This window comes from Cyanistes caeruleus, chromosome 1 (genome assembly GCF_971803275.1).
Source record: "Cyanistes caeruleus chromosome 1, bCyaCae1.hap1.1, whole genome shotgun sequence".
Classification (NCBI taxonomy): domain Eukaryota; kingdom Metazoa; phylum Chordata; class Aves; order Passeriformes; family Paridae; genus Cyanistes; species Cyanistes caeruleus.
In genome coordinates, this window is record NC_141701.1 from 144635330 (window position 1) to 144650270 (window position 14941).

The window sequence follows — 14941 nt, forward strand, 5'->3', positions numbered from 1 at the left end:
TCTCTGCTGTCTCTCTCTGGATCCTTTTAAGGTGCTTTGTTGCTAGACATTTTCATGGATGCAAAAAATTGTGGCAGTAAAGAGTGTTAGCTAATGATTCAAGTATCTCATCTTACAAAGAAGTAGCTTGTTGGGAAGAAGACAGTGGAGACAAGAGTGTTTTATATCATACACAAAACTGATTAAAATTTCTTTTCTCTCTTATGTTTATTAACATATTTCATTTCCATTACCCGTGTCCAAAATAAGGTCCTGAATTAATCCTTGTGCTTTCAAACCCTAACCCCTACCTCCAACAGGTATCTTCTTTTTAGCAAACCATTTCAATTTTAACCCCAAACCAGTGCTGACTTCACTAAGAGGAGTAAAAACCTTAATTCAGGTTGAGAAACCCACATCTACAGTTTAAAGAAGTAATGGATGGGTCTGTGTGACTTGCTTTAATTGTGATAGCCTATTCTGAGATGTCAGGAATGGACTACATCTACCCTAACTCTTGCTCTGGAGAGTTTTGGAGAAGCCTGAAGTGCTGCTGATGTGCAGTTTACATCTGCCTAAAATTATGATAAAATTATTATATCTTTCCTCATTCTGCCTTGCAGAACTGTTCAGGAGGTGATAATGGTGAGCAAAGTAGGCACAAGCAGCTCAGAGCTGGGAACAGCTGTCACCACCATTTCTTCAGAGAAGGCCTGGCCATGGTCAAAGAGGATTAAGGTACATCTTTTATCCTAGTGTGGAGTGGATATCCTAGGAGTGGGCTAAAGAAATATACATACTTATGTATATGTCATCTGAAGAAGCAAGTTTTAACAGCCACAGGCCATAAAAACTGAAATCCTGGACGGGCTACAGGCAGGGAAACCACCACACATTCACCAGGGGCCTGAATAAACATTTGCTATTAATTTCCTCTTAGTGCAAATGCAGCTTCATCCTAACAGCTGACGTTTTATGAAGGATCAGATTTTGTTTCCTTGTAAAAAGAATTAGAGAAATGCTTAAAAGCCAAAACAAATCTGAGTAGTGAAGGGTGATGACATCTAACAGGTCTGCAGAAAACCACTTCTGCTAAGCTTGGGCATTAGCACTCTGTGTATAGGAAAGGAGTTAAAATAATAATTATTTTTGTCTCTTTCATCCCCACCCCATGGACAGATGAGCCACCAGAGGACAGTCTGGACCTACTGAAGCTGCTGAGCTGCTGGCCTCAGGCTACCTGACCTGCAACAGCCACACCACCACCAATTACTGTGCCAGGGATGGCAAGGCAGAGGACTGTGGCCAGCCCAGGCTGACCTGCTCCCAGCCAGCACCAGTGTCCCCAGGCCATGGCCTGAGCAAGCAGGTGGCTCTCCCCAGGCTGGCACAATGGACTGGTGAGGAAGAGGAGAGGTGGCTGTGTCAGGGGATTTTTCCCACCTTGTGACACAAGTGTCATGTCCCAGGTTTTGTGTCATCGGCGTGAGTGAGGAGGAATCTGCCCCTTCACCCCAATTAGTGATGAACAAGTTAAACAACACTGGACCCAGTATTGAACCTTGGGGACTCCACCAGTGAGAGGCCTCCAACTGGACCCTGTGCCACTGATATCACCCTCTGGGATCTGCCATTCAGCCAGCTCTCAATCCACCCCTCTGTCCACTCATCCTGCCCATGCTTCCTGAGTTTGTGAATGAGGATGTTGTGAGGGACAGTGTCAAAGCCTTGTTGAAACTGAGGCAGACAACACACCCACTGCTCTTCCCTTGTCCATCCAGGTGGTCATTTCATCATAGAAAGCAATCAAGTTGGTCAGGCATGCTTTGCCTTTAGTGAATCCATGCTGACTGCTTGGGATCACCTTCTTGTCATCCCTGTGGACAGAGATGGCCTCCAGAACGAGGTGCTCCAACACCTTATCTGGCATTGAGATGAGGCTGACTGGCCAGTAGTTCCTGAGCCCTTCCTGCCCTTTTTGAAGCCTGGAGTGGCTTTTGGTTTCTGGCAGTCGTCAGGCACCTCTCCTGATCGCCACAATTGATAGCACATGAAATATAACTAAATGTTCTTCAAGGTTAGGGCAGGTGCTGTGCAATCATTCAGTCTTCTACTAGCTGTCAATGCCTGTTTGTAAGTGAGGTCAACAAGATGTTTACTGTATGGTTGAGTGGTTTATTTGAAGTAAAGATGTATGATCTTTGAATGAAGATATTAATGATGTGACAAAAAAATCCTGAAAAAGTACTTCTTTCAATAGGATCAACAGTTAAAGTCATGTACTAACAAGCTAGATGCCAAAAGTAGCTGCAAGGAGTGTATTAATACAGAATTTTGCTGTAAAAGTAGAAATCAGGAAAAGCAATAAATCTGTTAATCTACACAAATTTTAAAAACTAGATTAGGATGTGAAGTTATAATTATCTCTAATTATTGTAGCTAATGATTTTCTTAATAAAATAAAACATTTATTTTTGAGATTTACACATTCTTCCTAAGTACAAATGGTGTTATTTTATCAAAACTTGATTACTGTTCCACTTAAATCCTGTTCCTCAAGTATCCCATGTGGCAATGCAAGCTCTGCTATTAGGACAAATAATAAAACAAAAAAATTAGCTGCAATTGTAGCTGAGGTCTGGATTCAAAGAATTTATATGCTTTTTGGTATCATAATTCAAATTATAAACTTCAGTAACTTTAAAACATTAAATTATTTAATCTGTTATTATAGACAAAACACACAGAGTTAAAAGCCAAACACCAGACTTCCTCAAAAGTGTATAATCTAATTTGTGAAATCAAGCCATGGAAGTCAAAGAATAGCAGAATTGAGGTTACCTTTGCTATCTCAGCTTGGTTACTTTGGGTGTAATGACTGGGTAATTCTTAATTATAGTTCTATAATTAATTTTCAATCATATATCTGTGTGCTGTTCCCCTTGTTTCTTCTCTTCCTCTTCCAGTACACAGACTGGACCATGTTCTGTTAATAAGCAAGTTGTATTTAATTTTCTTTTTGGCATTCATCATGTGATCTTAAGTGTTCTCTTTTTCCCTCCTACCAGTTCCTGTACTGAATTCAGCATAATTCTTTTTCTTGAGGCTTTCCTGTAGCTTTCAGCTCCCTGCTGTCTGTGAGTTTCATAAAAAAGACTAGATTTTTTTCTGCAGCAGTCCAACAGATGAGATATGGCCTTAACCTTACTCCACAAGTGAGGCACATGGCAGGCCAGAAATATTTGCTGGATTTGAGTGCCCAGTTTCTGCTAGTTAGAGATGGACTTTGCCCACCATGGAGCCATATTTTATGTGCTAGTTGGCCATGGGTGCTCAGCATTTCTGCAGCTCAGAGACCCTGCAGAATCTGGTCAGGGACCCAGCAAGCAAAGCTGTACAATTTATAACTGTTAGAGAAGGAGCTGGTTGAAATTGCTTGCCTTGCTTTGCATAGGAGATGAGCAGCAGAAATACAACCAGCTCCCAAGGACAGCAGTGAAACCATCCTCCCTCATCTGGTAAAGCCCTAGGAGCAGATTTAGTGGGAGAAGCTGCAAGCTGTGACCATCTCCTATTACCTTCCCTGATGGAATACCTGCAGTCCAGGTCCTTCCTGGAGAGCAGCCGTGCTGCAGTGCATTGGCACTGCACCTGAATCCTCTTTTCTTTTTGTGCTATTATAAGACATCCATACCCCATGGGCAGCAGTCTGCCTTTGTTACATCCTCCCATCCATCATCAGTGCCGTCCATTTTGTGCCCAGCAGGAGGGAGAAGTATATGATCATGCTATTAAAGATAATGCCTATGCAAAAAAGGGATTGAATCAGGGCTGGAGAGGCAATTTGGTTCTGGCACTTCCTCACATTTGATTGCGACTGCAAGATTCTTTTCACACAGTTTGAGGTGTGTAATTTCACATACTTGAGGGGGGGAGGAAAAAAGTAGACTGCCAAAATAGGCACTTCATTATGCAGGGTCACAGTGAGTCCCAGGAGAGGCAGCAGGGCTGGAGTCTGTGCTGGCCACTGAAAGCTCTGCTACTTCAGTTAATAGAGTAGCAACATTAATAATCACCAGATACCAGTGTCCTGCTGAAAACACTGGGAGGTTTTTTCCTATAGGGCAGGCTGGACAATTGTTAGTGGATCTTGCAGGCATTTCAGGGCAGCAGGGGATATGCAAAGCACCTAAACTGTGTTTTCCACTCTAAGTTCAGGAGGGAAGTTTGAAGTATTTTTCTAGATTTTCCACTTTTACTATGCCAAACGAGACTGGGACAGGAGTATTTAACTACTCCTAAGTTTGCCCAGCCACACAGTTTCCTTCAGATTTCCCTGTTGCTGGGGAAGTCCCAGCCTTCATGCTCTGCCATCTTTAGTGCCACAGATCTTCTAGTTTTAATGATCTTTCTCAGCCATAGTTCAAAGTTCCCACCTCCACTGGCTCCCACAGTGTGCTTCCTCGCACACTGCTTTGGCCTCCCCATGTCTGTCTTCTGAACATCAGGCTGCCCTTAGATTTCCAGCCAATTCCTCAATTTAGTTTCCTCATTTGCCTCTGTCTTCTCCCTGTTCCTCCCCCACTTCCACCTCAGAGACCCATTTCCATATTCTTCACCAAGGAGGTTGAAATCATGGGTAACCCTAAGAGTACCCCAAAATGGATGGAAACAGCTTGTAGTTACTTGGAACAGCAACACAGTATCAGATCTCTTTATCTCCAGCCCAAAGAATTGATGTTGTGGATGGACCTTCAGGGAATCACTGAGGTCTCAGAAGTCCATGGTTCATATATGACCTGTGGGGTTTTTTTCCTAAAGGTTGCAATAATTCCTTGGTGTAGATTTTGTAGATATGTACAGACGTAGTGAAGGATGTGTTTCAGAGGTAACCCACATCTGAATGCCAAAATTCAAGTATCTTTGCCAGAGCATTTAAGGTCTGAAAAAAGAGGGTTACCACATGGTTTTAACATGGACAAAGCAGGTGTTTTCCATGGTCTTGTTACTGGCAGTAAGTGAAGTCTTTTGGCTGAAGTTTTCTGAAGAAGATTTTTCAAGCTTTGACAGTGTCTGATGTGTCAGTGTTCAGCCTAGTCATCAGCACTGGGGCCCTAAAATGGGGATAATTAAGGAATCTCAATAATAGCTGGTGTTTCCAGCAGTGCCTATGAAACTCCTGAGCACTGGCCTGACTGCACTCCTCAGGGAAATGCTCACGGCACCAGACCTGTCTCAGCTCGAGAAGTCTGAGCTCAGGCACATGGTGTCACTCTTGGGGTGTCCTGCTCAGGGCCAGGAGCTGGACTCAGTGATGCTGATGGGTCCCTTCCAACTCAACATATTCTATTGATTCCATGATAATTCAGTTTCACATTTATCCAGTTTTATTATAATCTAAATCAACAGAAAGACAGGATGATGGCAACTGTAGAATAGCCATTATATCTGATAGGAAGGGATATCAACCAAGGCTGACAGATGATATTTATGCAAAAATGTTCATGATCAAGAATGGTTTGTCTGCTCAAAAATCCATGAAGTTATTTATTTGAATTCCATAAACATTTTTAAAAGGAGTTTTAAACCTAGACTAACCTTTACAGATGCAAACTTCAACAGTCATCCCAGAGCTAGGAAAATCTATTGTCATGCCTGTAAATATAGTATCTGCTGATGCTATTTGTTTCCTGAATAAGTGCTTGGTAAGAAAGAAAACCATAAGCCTAGTAATGGATTTTTCTCCATTTTTAGTCTCAATCACACTATAGTCAATACTACTTAAAACTGAGGTGGAAACCTCATTTACAGGTTGGAAGAGCTAAATTTTGTATAAGATGTTGATAAGAAAAGCTTTTCAATTGAACAAAGTTATTAAGATCATGAAGCACAGTATATCAGCATTTCTCATCCTCACTCATTAAAACACTTACAGTAAGGTGTCTTTCAGGACAAGCATGCTGAATGCATTTGAAGTACTTCACAAAAACCCACCTCGTGGGTTCTCTGCATTCTGGGAGCATTTTGCATTATCATTCATCTATTTGCCTTAGATCATGAATGATCTGAGGATACATAATCACAGTCAAATTATGGTAATCTTACAAACTTCTGTGCATCAGTTAAGCAGCAACAGTGGCTCATGTGTATGGCCTTAGCCAATGGCAAATATAAGGATTTTTCCCACTCTGAAAGAGTGTTACCTGAGATAATGTGCCTTGCAACTGGCTTGGGATCATGAACCTGTGGGGCACTGCCAATTATTTTGATTTGGCTGATGTTAAGAGGCTTTTTAAACTGAAAGCTTAAAGTACTTTGTGAATCTGAGCCCTTTGCTCACTTGCCTGGGTCCTGGTAGTCTCGCAAGTCTTTAAAACATTGCTCCAAAAGATAGGCTGCTTTATATAATAAATTAACGTGAGAATTTGGAAAAACCTAAATAATTTCTCTGAAATTATGGGTATCTTATCTATCTCTCTTGTAGATGAAAAAAGTCTCCTAATGACTTTGACCTTTTGCTGACAGTTTTTTTCTGTTAACTTGAATATTGTGGGAGTGGCAGCATAGTTAAAGTTGGAATTTCCCACCCATTTTTCCAGTGTTTCTCCCAGTAGACCAACAGATGTTCCTCATTAACTTTCAGCAGATAGATTTCTTGTTGATAACTCTGGTTATTTTTTTTATTGCACGTAGGAAGATGGGAAGTGCCTTGCTTTTAAAACACATCTCCATGTCCTAGCACTTCTCACAGAATTTTTGAAAAACATTGTAATTTCAAAGAACAATGATAAGTCTTGTTGGTTGGATCTTCAAGAATATATTGAAGTTCTAAAATTAAATGTAGAATATTAAGTAGTTTTCTGATTAACCAAAACTTCATGTGTCTGAATCTCTTCTTGATTTTATTATCAATTATAATTTTATTAAAATTATTTGAAATTTTCATGCTGGAGGATTTTGCAAAATAAAATTTAGTGGCTCATGCGTTCCTGCATCAAATAAGGAAGGTGTTACCACTAGAGATTGTTTTTGCTTGAAACAAGTCCTGCATGGAATCTTCTCAGTGTATCTCTGATTCCAGCTGTGACTTTGCATTTTTTAACAATTTTCTTGGCAATGAAAAAGCTTCTTAACCAAGAATTTAATTTTGAAGGACATAACTAAAAATGTTCTCCCTTGAAATCTTCCATAAGAAGACAAATATTTTTTGTAATAAAATTAATGTTTTCTTTCTTTCTCCATTAATGCTGAGCCACAATGAATGTCCTGCTTGTAGATGAAAGGCTGCTGTCACACTTTGCATCTATTTAACCTGGGTGTTGTTCATCTGTCTCATCTCCTACATGTAAAGAATCCTGATGGTTCTGGATCTTCTGTGTGTTATGGAGATATATAAACTATAAATGCTAATACTTACCTTTAACTTCCTCCCAGAGCTGTATATTTTCACTGTACCAACAGAAATGCCATCAGCTCTTGGCAGTTTAAATTACATTCAGGGTAACAGAGCCAGTGCTTTGGCTAATTAATAAAATTGCACTATTGAAATGGCCAAAGAAACTGTAATGTTTGATAATTGATTGCTGTCCAAGCCGCTGTAAATGAGAAATTACACTGAATCCCCTATTAAAGTACAAAAATATTCACACAGGACTTACACTCTGAGGATGTACCACTACAAGTGCTTAGTGTTAGAGAGGTTGAAGGCATGACTGAACTTCTCCTGCATGTACCTAATTATCAGTGCCTATGCCAAATGAACATTATGGGTGATCTGAGCCCATCTGTGACAAAGTGTGCATGTTCCTTCTCTAGACAAGGGGCATACCAACAACCAGTCAGCATTAGAGCAAAGTGACAGCCACATCAAACATGAGAGAGGGATTTTTTATATGCAGAAGCATCCTGTAGCCAAGTAGAGTTGTCTCAGCAAAAGCCTGGTGTGTATCTCCTCAAATCAGCCTTGTCCTTGTCCTGCTGCATTCTCCTCCTTTGGCTACGTCTCTTTAGATTTAATGCTCTCCATGCCCAGGGCTTCCAGCTGGAGGCTTCCCTAGCATCTGACATGTGTGGCCACACTCTGCCCTGGTCCCCAGCTAGCTGAATATCAAGCATCAGTAATAAAAACCTGTAACAGGCCTAGTCCTGATCTTTGGTCTTGGTGGAACGCAGCTCAAATCCAGTCACATAAAACCACTTCATGTCTTTTGCTAGAGAGGGGAGAACCTTTCTCAAGAAGCTCATAAATCCCTCATTTCCCCCCATGTTTCTTACCCCACCATAGGTCCCTGACTTCTGAAACCTGTGAGAAAGCAATTTGCTGAAAGGCAAGTGTCTGTGGGGATGGGGATCATTTAGTGCTGGTTACCACCTCGGGCGTTCTGGAAAGGCTCTGCTACACGAGGTGCATTGCAGAGATCTGACTAAATGTGTGCTAAACGACTCCTGCATCCCTGCCTCGTAGCTCTGGGAATGTTAGGCAGGTAATTAAGAAATCACACAGCACAGGTGTGCCAGGTGAAGTTTGGTAGCTTGCTTTTGATCTAAATTGAGATGCTCTGGGGATTTAACTTCTTAAACAAAAAGGGCATAAATAAATAATCAGGATTTTTTTTTTAAGGTTGGAACATGCAGGCTATAAAATTTTGTCTTGGATGTACACAAGTAGGCAATGCTAGAAGATTAAGGCTAGAGCTTTGTTTTACATGGGGGTGTTGTTTTCATTAACTTGGGTCTGATTAGTTTTTTCACTGGGAATTTCCCCACTGATATAAACAGGAACAGTGTTTGGTTTTTGGGAACTAACTCAGGAATAAGCTATGAAAGTATCTTTAAAAGACCTCAAAAAACCAACAAACCAACCCAAAACCTAGAGTATTAATTATAACACAGGAGTGACTCAAAGCATTTCTTTTTAATATTCATAATTGAAAATGAGACAGCTTTAAAGTCTGTAATGAGTCCTTCAGTGTACCGCACTCTAGTTAGAGCATTATTTCATAGCTGGAAGCCAAGAAACAAGCTGACAATAAATTCTTAAATTATTCTAAGCCCACACAGTAGCCTCCTGCCACAAAGTTTCGGCATGGTGCCTATTTTGCTACCATGTGGGTGGGTGAGATTGGGATAAACAAGAACACAACTGCCCGCTTTTTGATTTTTCATCTTCACTTAAGTTCTGTCTCGCACAGATGGTTTCTGTAAGTTTGAAATGTTTCAATGTCTCTCTCTTCTTACACAATTCCCCAGTAAACATGAGACAAAAAAGTTATGTAGAAAAGGGGTCTTGTATTTTCGAGTTTGAATCAAAAAAATGAAGTGCCAGGAAATAAGAGTATCACCCTGAAAGGTTTAGCCTGGCTCCTTGGTCTTCTGAAGCAGGAAAGCTTTCATATACTTTCTCCAAACAAATTGGGTGGCTATCTCTGATCTATCAGAGTGCCCTTAAATTACTCCTTTTGATACCTTGGGGAAGGGAGATGGGGCAGGTGATGTCACAGGGCTCCTTCCAGCCCCACTGTGTGATGCTGGCTCCTCTCCTTTGGAGAGGGAACTTCAAGGGAGGGCATAAGGGGTGTGGGTCTGGAGGGGGCTCATGCAAAGCAAGGGCAAGGCTGGGAGCAGACCTCTTGCAACACTGCCAGCATGTTGTGGACAGTTTCCAAATGTCAGTTTTATCCTTGCCTTTCAGCAAAACAATAGACCAGTTCTCATTCTGGGTTGAAAACCCTTTTTATGGAGAGTTTGACAGTGGCTGTGATTTACACTGTACTGAAGTGCAGTACTGGGGGAAAGCTGAGATTGCAGCGTAGCTGTGTAGTAGTAGTAATACTAGTAGTAGTACATTTTAGAGAAATGCCTGTCTGATGGACACAGGAATGGATGGAGGAGTTGATCTAGAACTCTGAAATCAAGGCTGAATATAGACACTTTTTTGATTTTGCAAAGCATGGATTCTGGATTGTGTCAGATAAAAATAGAAACTGAAGTAGCAGAGACCTCCTCCAAAACCATTCTTTTATTTGGTAAGGCCTGGATCTCTGTTTTAACACCTCTCCAGCAAGAATAAAAAAAATGTTAAGTTCTTTGCTGTGTAGTATTCTGAGGAGATAATTCATCCCCATACAATATTATCTTACAGCTGGATGATTTGTTTTCTGCTGAACTGTCCTCTACTGTCATCCATTAGACTTTTCATAAGATCAAGGTTATTCTCTCACTCTTATTCTTAGGAAGTCTGGAACATTAACACACATTTCTCCCATCTCCCTTACTCCATCACTTCCTCCTCTTATCAGCCTTTGTCCAAAATCTGGAGATCAAAAATCAAATATTTTTCATTATATGCACTTCAAAATATTATTGTCTTCTGAAAGTTAAAAAAATATGTTTTCCCCCTAAATATTATCTAGAATGCATTTTTTTTTCCCTTACCAGCAGTAGTTGAGGGAAATTCTGCTCCCTTCATGCCATTCTTTCTTTCAGTCAGCAGAATACAAAATTTGCCTTTATTCCTTTTTTTTTTTTTTAACCAATAATTCCCTTCCAACTATAAGATGTGTAAATTAAAATGAAAGGGGAGCATATTCTCAGCTAAAGACCTCAGGTTTGGACTTCTCCCCAAACTGTGAACTCATCTCACTGAGCTATTCGGTTTTGTCACTAAAACAAAGAAGATGTTCTGATGTTTTGACTTTAAGGAGATCTGGAATATTAAGGATAACACAGGAATTATGGGGAAATCTGGACTCTGAGTAAACTCAGCTTGTACTTCACTGCTGTCCCAAGCATGAGTCCCTCCTGTGATGTTGCAGAGGATTGTGCATTGACCACCCCCCTTCTGGCTCCATAAGAGATTTGCTAGACAGCAGTTCCCACCTAGGAAGACAACACTCTTCTCCCAGAGCTGAAGAACTGCTTTCTTTTAACTTTATCTCAGTAATGATAAAATAAGCTGATGAAGCAATTTGGAGGACCTCAGCAAAAATAAACTGGGCACACAATATGAATTTGACACATATAAGGGTCTTGTAACCCTGTTTAGACAGATGCTGCTGGCCACTTCACCATGGCTCTTCCCATGATCCAGGTTAGTGGGATTGAGGGTAGCTTGGGACTGGAGCTGCAGGGAGTGGCAGCACTCTGACTGATAAAGGGTCTCAGTGGGTCATGTAAGTGCAGTCTCAGTGATGAGCTATGCATGCTCCTAGGCATGCTGAAGCCTGGATATGTGGACATAAAAGATGGGTCCCACCAGAAAACCACTCTGGTCCCTTATTGCTGCCTTCCCATGGCCAGGGTGGTTGGCTGTTCTGCTCTCCACAGGGAAGGTTGAAGCCACTCCAATGCACAAAGGTGCAGCATTGCATGTTGCAATTGACCCATCCATAAAAACGGGCGGCTGGCGAGTTTAGCCTTACAGACCCTTCCAGGGTGGGATGCAGGGCCAGGCAGAGCACGGGCTCCTGAGAGCTCACTGCTGGGGTCAGGCATGGCAGACTCCCAGGAGTGACACAATCCAAACCCACCTGTGCTTTCACCATGAAGCCCAGAGAGTGGACACAGATTCAGCTCTGGATCAGACTCACACTGAGATCCTTCACCCCATCACCTCAGCCTGCTGCTGCAGCGGCAGCACAATTATTGCCAGGGACATTCCACTTCTTGTCCTGCTCAAGCAGTGGGGGCTCAAGTCCTTCCAAACACGGTGGGATCTCTCCTAAGTTTCAAGTTTACATCAGTAATATGCTCAGCAGTTGGAGGGGATTAATCCCCCATTTTACATATATGAAACTGAATCTCAAAGAACTTGTGTGACTTCATGTCTGCACTGCAGCACTAGTCCAAAACTCTTCCCACATGAAAATGCTCTTTCAAGGATTGCTTAAGCTGGTCCTGAGTTTAGAACTTATTTAAGTGTCATATTTATAAATATATGAAATGAAGAGGCTGACAGTAGGATCTATGGCTCCTTAAATTTTGCATGAACATATGCATGTTACTGTTTTCAAAAATATTTGTGCAGTATGAAAGATTAAAGAAAATAATTTAATTGCTAAAAAAATGTAACAATTGATCTTTTGATGTTTCAGAGTGTAGCTGAGCTTTACTTTTAAGTAGGTACTAAAACTAGTGTGCTCCATTTATTTATTACTGGGGCAAATTTGCCATTTGATAGAACAAAAAACAAACAAACAAAATTAGCAAACAAAAAACACAACAGACGTGTTGCTGACTAATAGTCAGATCTCCCCCAGGTAAAAGAATTATTTTCTTCTGTTTTGAAAATGAAATCTTAATCTCATTAGATCCTGGAGGAAAATCATTCTGATACATTTTCTGTAGGTAAAAGAACTTGCTTAATGTGCTTTACGTTGTTGTTTTTACAGTAAGTAATAAAATTTATTAGGGCTATTATTCATTTATAGATTCTGTTTGACAATGGCTTTCTAATGAAGTTTTAGCTCTTCTGGATGTAAGTTAAGAAAACACAGTACTACAATAACACCAGCTTTGTCAATAGGTCTCTGGAACATGGGAACATACATTGATTTCAATCCAGGATATATGGCCATCGATTTTAGTTGCAAGCCAAGAATTGTGTCTTGTATTTATGTGTTTCTACACTCTAATTTCCCTAATTCCTCCATCAAAACACTTCTCCTGTCCCTCCATTTTCTGGGGAATGTGGGCATGCTTGGGGTTGTACCCAGGAGTGCTCTCTTCCTTTGGACCCCTCCTTCCAGAGTCCACAGCTCAGCAGCCTGGCAGCACAGCACTGTGAAGGGTCTCATAGACAAGGTGAGTGAGCAGTTTAGAGATACAAGCTTCTATTTGAAATTACATGCAGAAAGAGAATGAAAGCAGGTGCAGGCTCCTAAGGGCTGCAACAGAACCGACCTTGGTAACCCAGCTGGAAGGAGCCGAGGGCACAGACTGCAGAGGTCACAGGTGAGAGACTTTGTCTTCATGTCCACTCTGTACTGGTCAGAAAGGGCTCACTGTGTTTGTTGGGAAATCCACAATTTTTTGGTATTGCTGATATTTAGGTATGTTTCCAGTTTTGAAATCATGGACTGACAAAGGAGGAACAGCTATCAGGAAAAGGCCAGTTGGTAAGTGCCATTGGATTGGATCATTTCCCTGCCTTTTTACAAATACCAAAGAGGGGAACCTTGCTGATGCATGGCACTACAGTCTCTGCTTACTGAGCCAGACAGTGAAGAGAGAGACAGTCCTGCTAAGTCTACTACACCAGGACCTGCAGGTACATCCACTGTTGTCTTTGTGGCTTTGTTGGCTGAGGAGAGTCTTGCATGGATCATAAATGTCCTTGTACACCCTCCACTTAAAACAGACAAACCAGACTAAAACCAGAGGTTTTAGATGACCTCTAGGCATATTTACAAATAATTTCAAGTGTTCTGAAGCCTAAATCATCAGATTAGGGTATTATTGATTGGCTACCTTTTGTAATTCTTATATAAACTACAATAAATTAGTGGTCTAGATTGTCTACTGAAACATCAGAGAGTGACAACCAGCAGCACCATATCCTGCAGCAGAACATTCTTTCCTAGTATAACAGGTTGGAAAAGTATTGTACAGCCCTTTCTGTGGAGGGATTGGGAGTGTGGCAAGGAGTTTGCTGCAGCTGTTAGGTGGAGTACTGCATCTTAGAGAGAACTGTTAGAGATATATTTATATATATAAATTGTCAGCCGCTGGGTGTTTGTTAGATTAATGTCCTCAACATGAATGCATAGAAGGCAGACCATGTGATTATGCAGGTATGGTAATTATCCTTCAAAGAGTTGGAAGGCTTTGGCGTAACCTCTGTGTCCCAAATGTGCTGGTTCCAGCACTTGCTAGAGGGAAGAATAAGGACTTGAACCTGCAAGCCTTTCCCATGTGACAATCTGGTATTGTGCCTTATAAAATCTGGCAAAATTGTAAATGACATTAACCTTTATAAGCATTAAAATGACTTAGCAGAGTTTGTTTTTTTTCCCCTGATAAATAAATTCTCTGATGTGCTGCTCCAACATGCAGAGACATGCATGAACTATTGTAAGTACTCCAATTTATAAATGCTTCAAAACAGGCCACAACAAGCTAGCATCAGCTTCTAAGTATTTTAAAATTATTTTTTACATGTCTTTACAGCATGCCATAATGCATCTTATAATAAAGTAATTTCTCTGATGAATATTAATTATAATTTTCCAACTGTATCTACAATGCAGTGACATTTGACTGGGAGCGTGAGGGCTGAATCAGCCTCACACAAGTTCACCCAAAGAGGAGAGCCCATATTTCTGCATCACCATTCCTGAATCTGTAGGCAGACAGCAGACATTCAGTGCCCAACAATCCTGAATTCTTTCAGTTATTTTGTTTTGATGTCCACTCTGTTGTCCCTACCCCATCATCATTTTAATTTACATTATTTTTGCCTTGTTTTACCTTGAAATAGATGTTCTTGCCAAGAAAGCAGTCACCTGGCTCACTAGAGCTGATCTGAGACACATTTTTTGATCTATATCCTCACATTCATTATGGAAGATTAGTTCACAGATGATTAGTTCATGCCTGGGTCTTTTGAGGGAGAATTATCACATGTATCAGGTGTATCAGCTTATAATGTTTTTCAAGTATTTTGCTATAAAGGAAGCTGTTAGGAAGGAGGGCACTTACTCCAGCCCAGCTTCCATCCACCCCTGCCCATGGCCCAGGAGCTCCAGTTCAGCTCAGCCTGGGACTGTCTGACCTTTTCCCAACAATGCCATAGGAGTGAAATCTCCAACTCCTTCTCTGACCCCGTGTCCTTCTGCTCCTGGATGGATCCCTTGGAAGGTCTCTGGCCCTGCTCCATGCCTTGGGGGCTGCCAATGGACCCTGCTGGGACTGGCACCACTGAGGAGGAATGGGATGTGTTAGGTCCTGCTCAGCCCAATAGTGC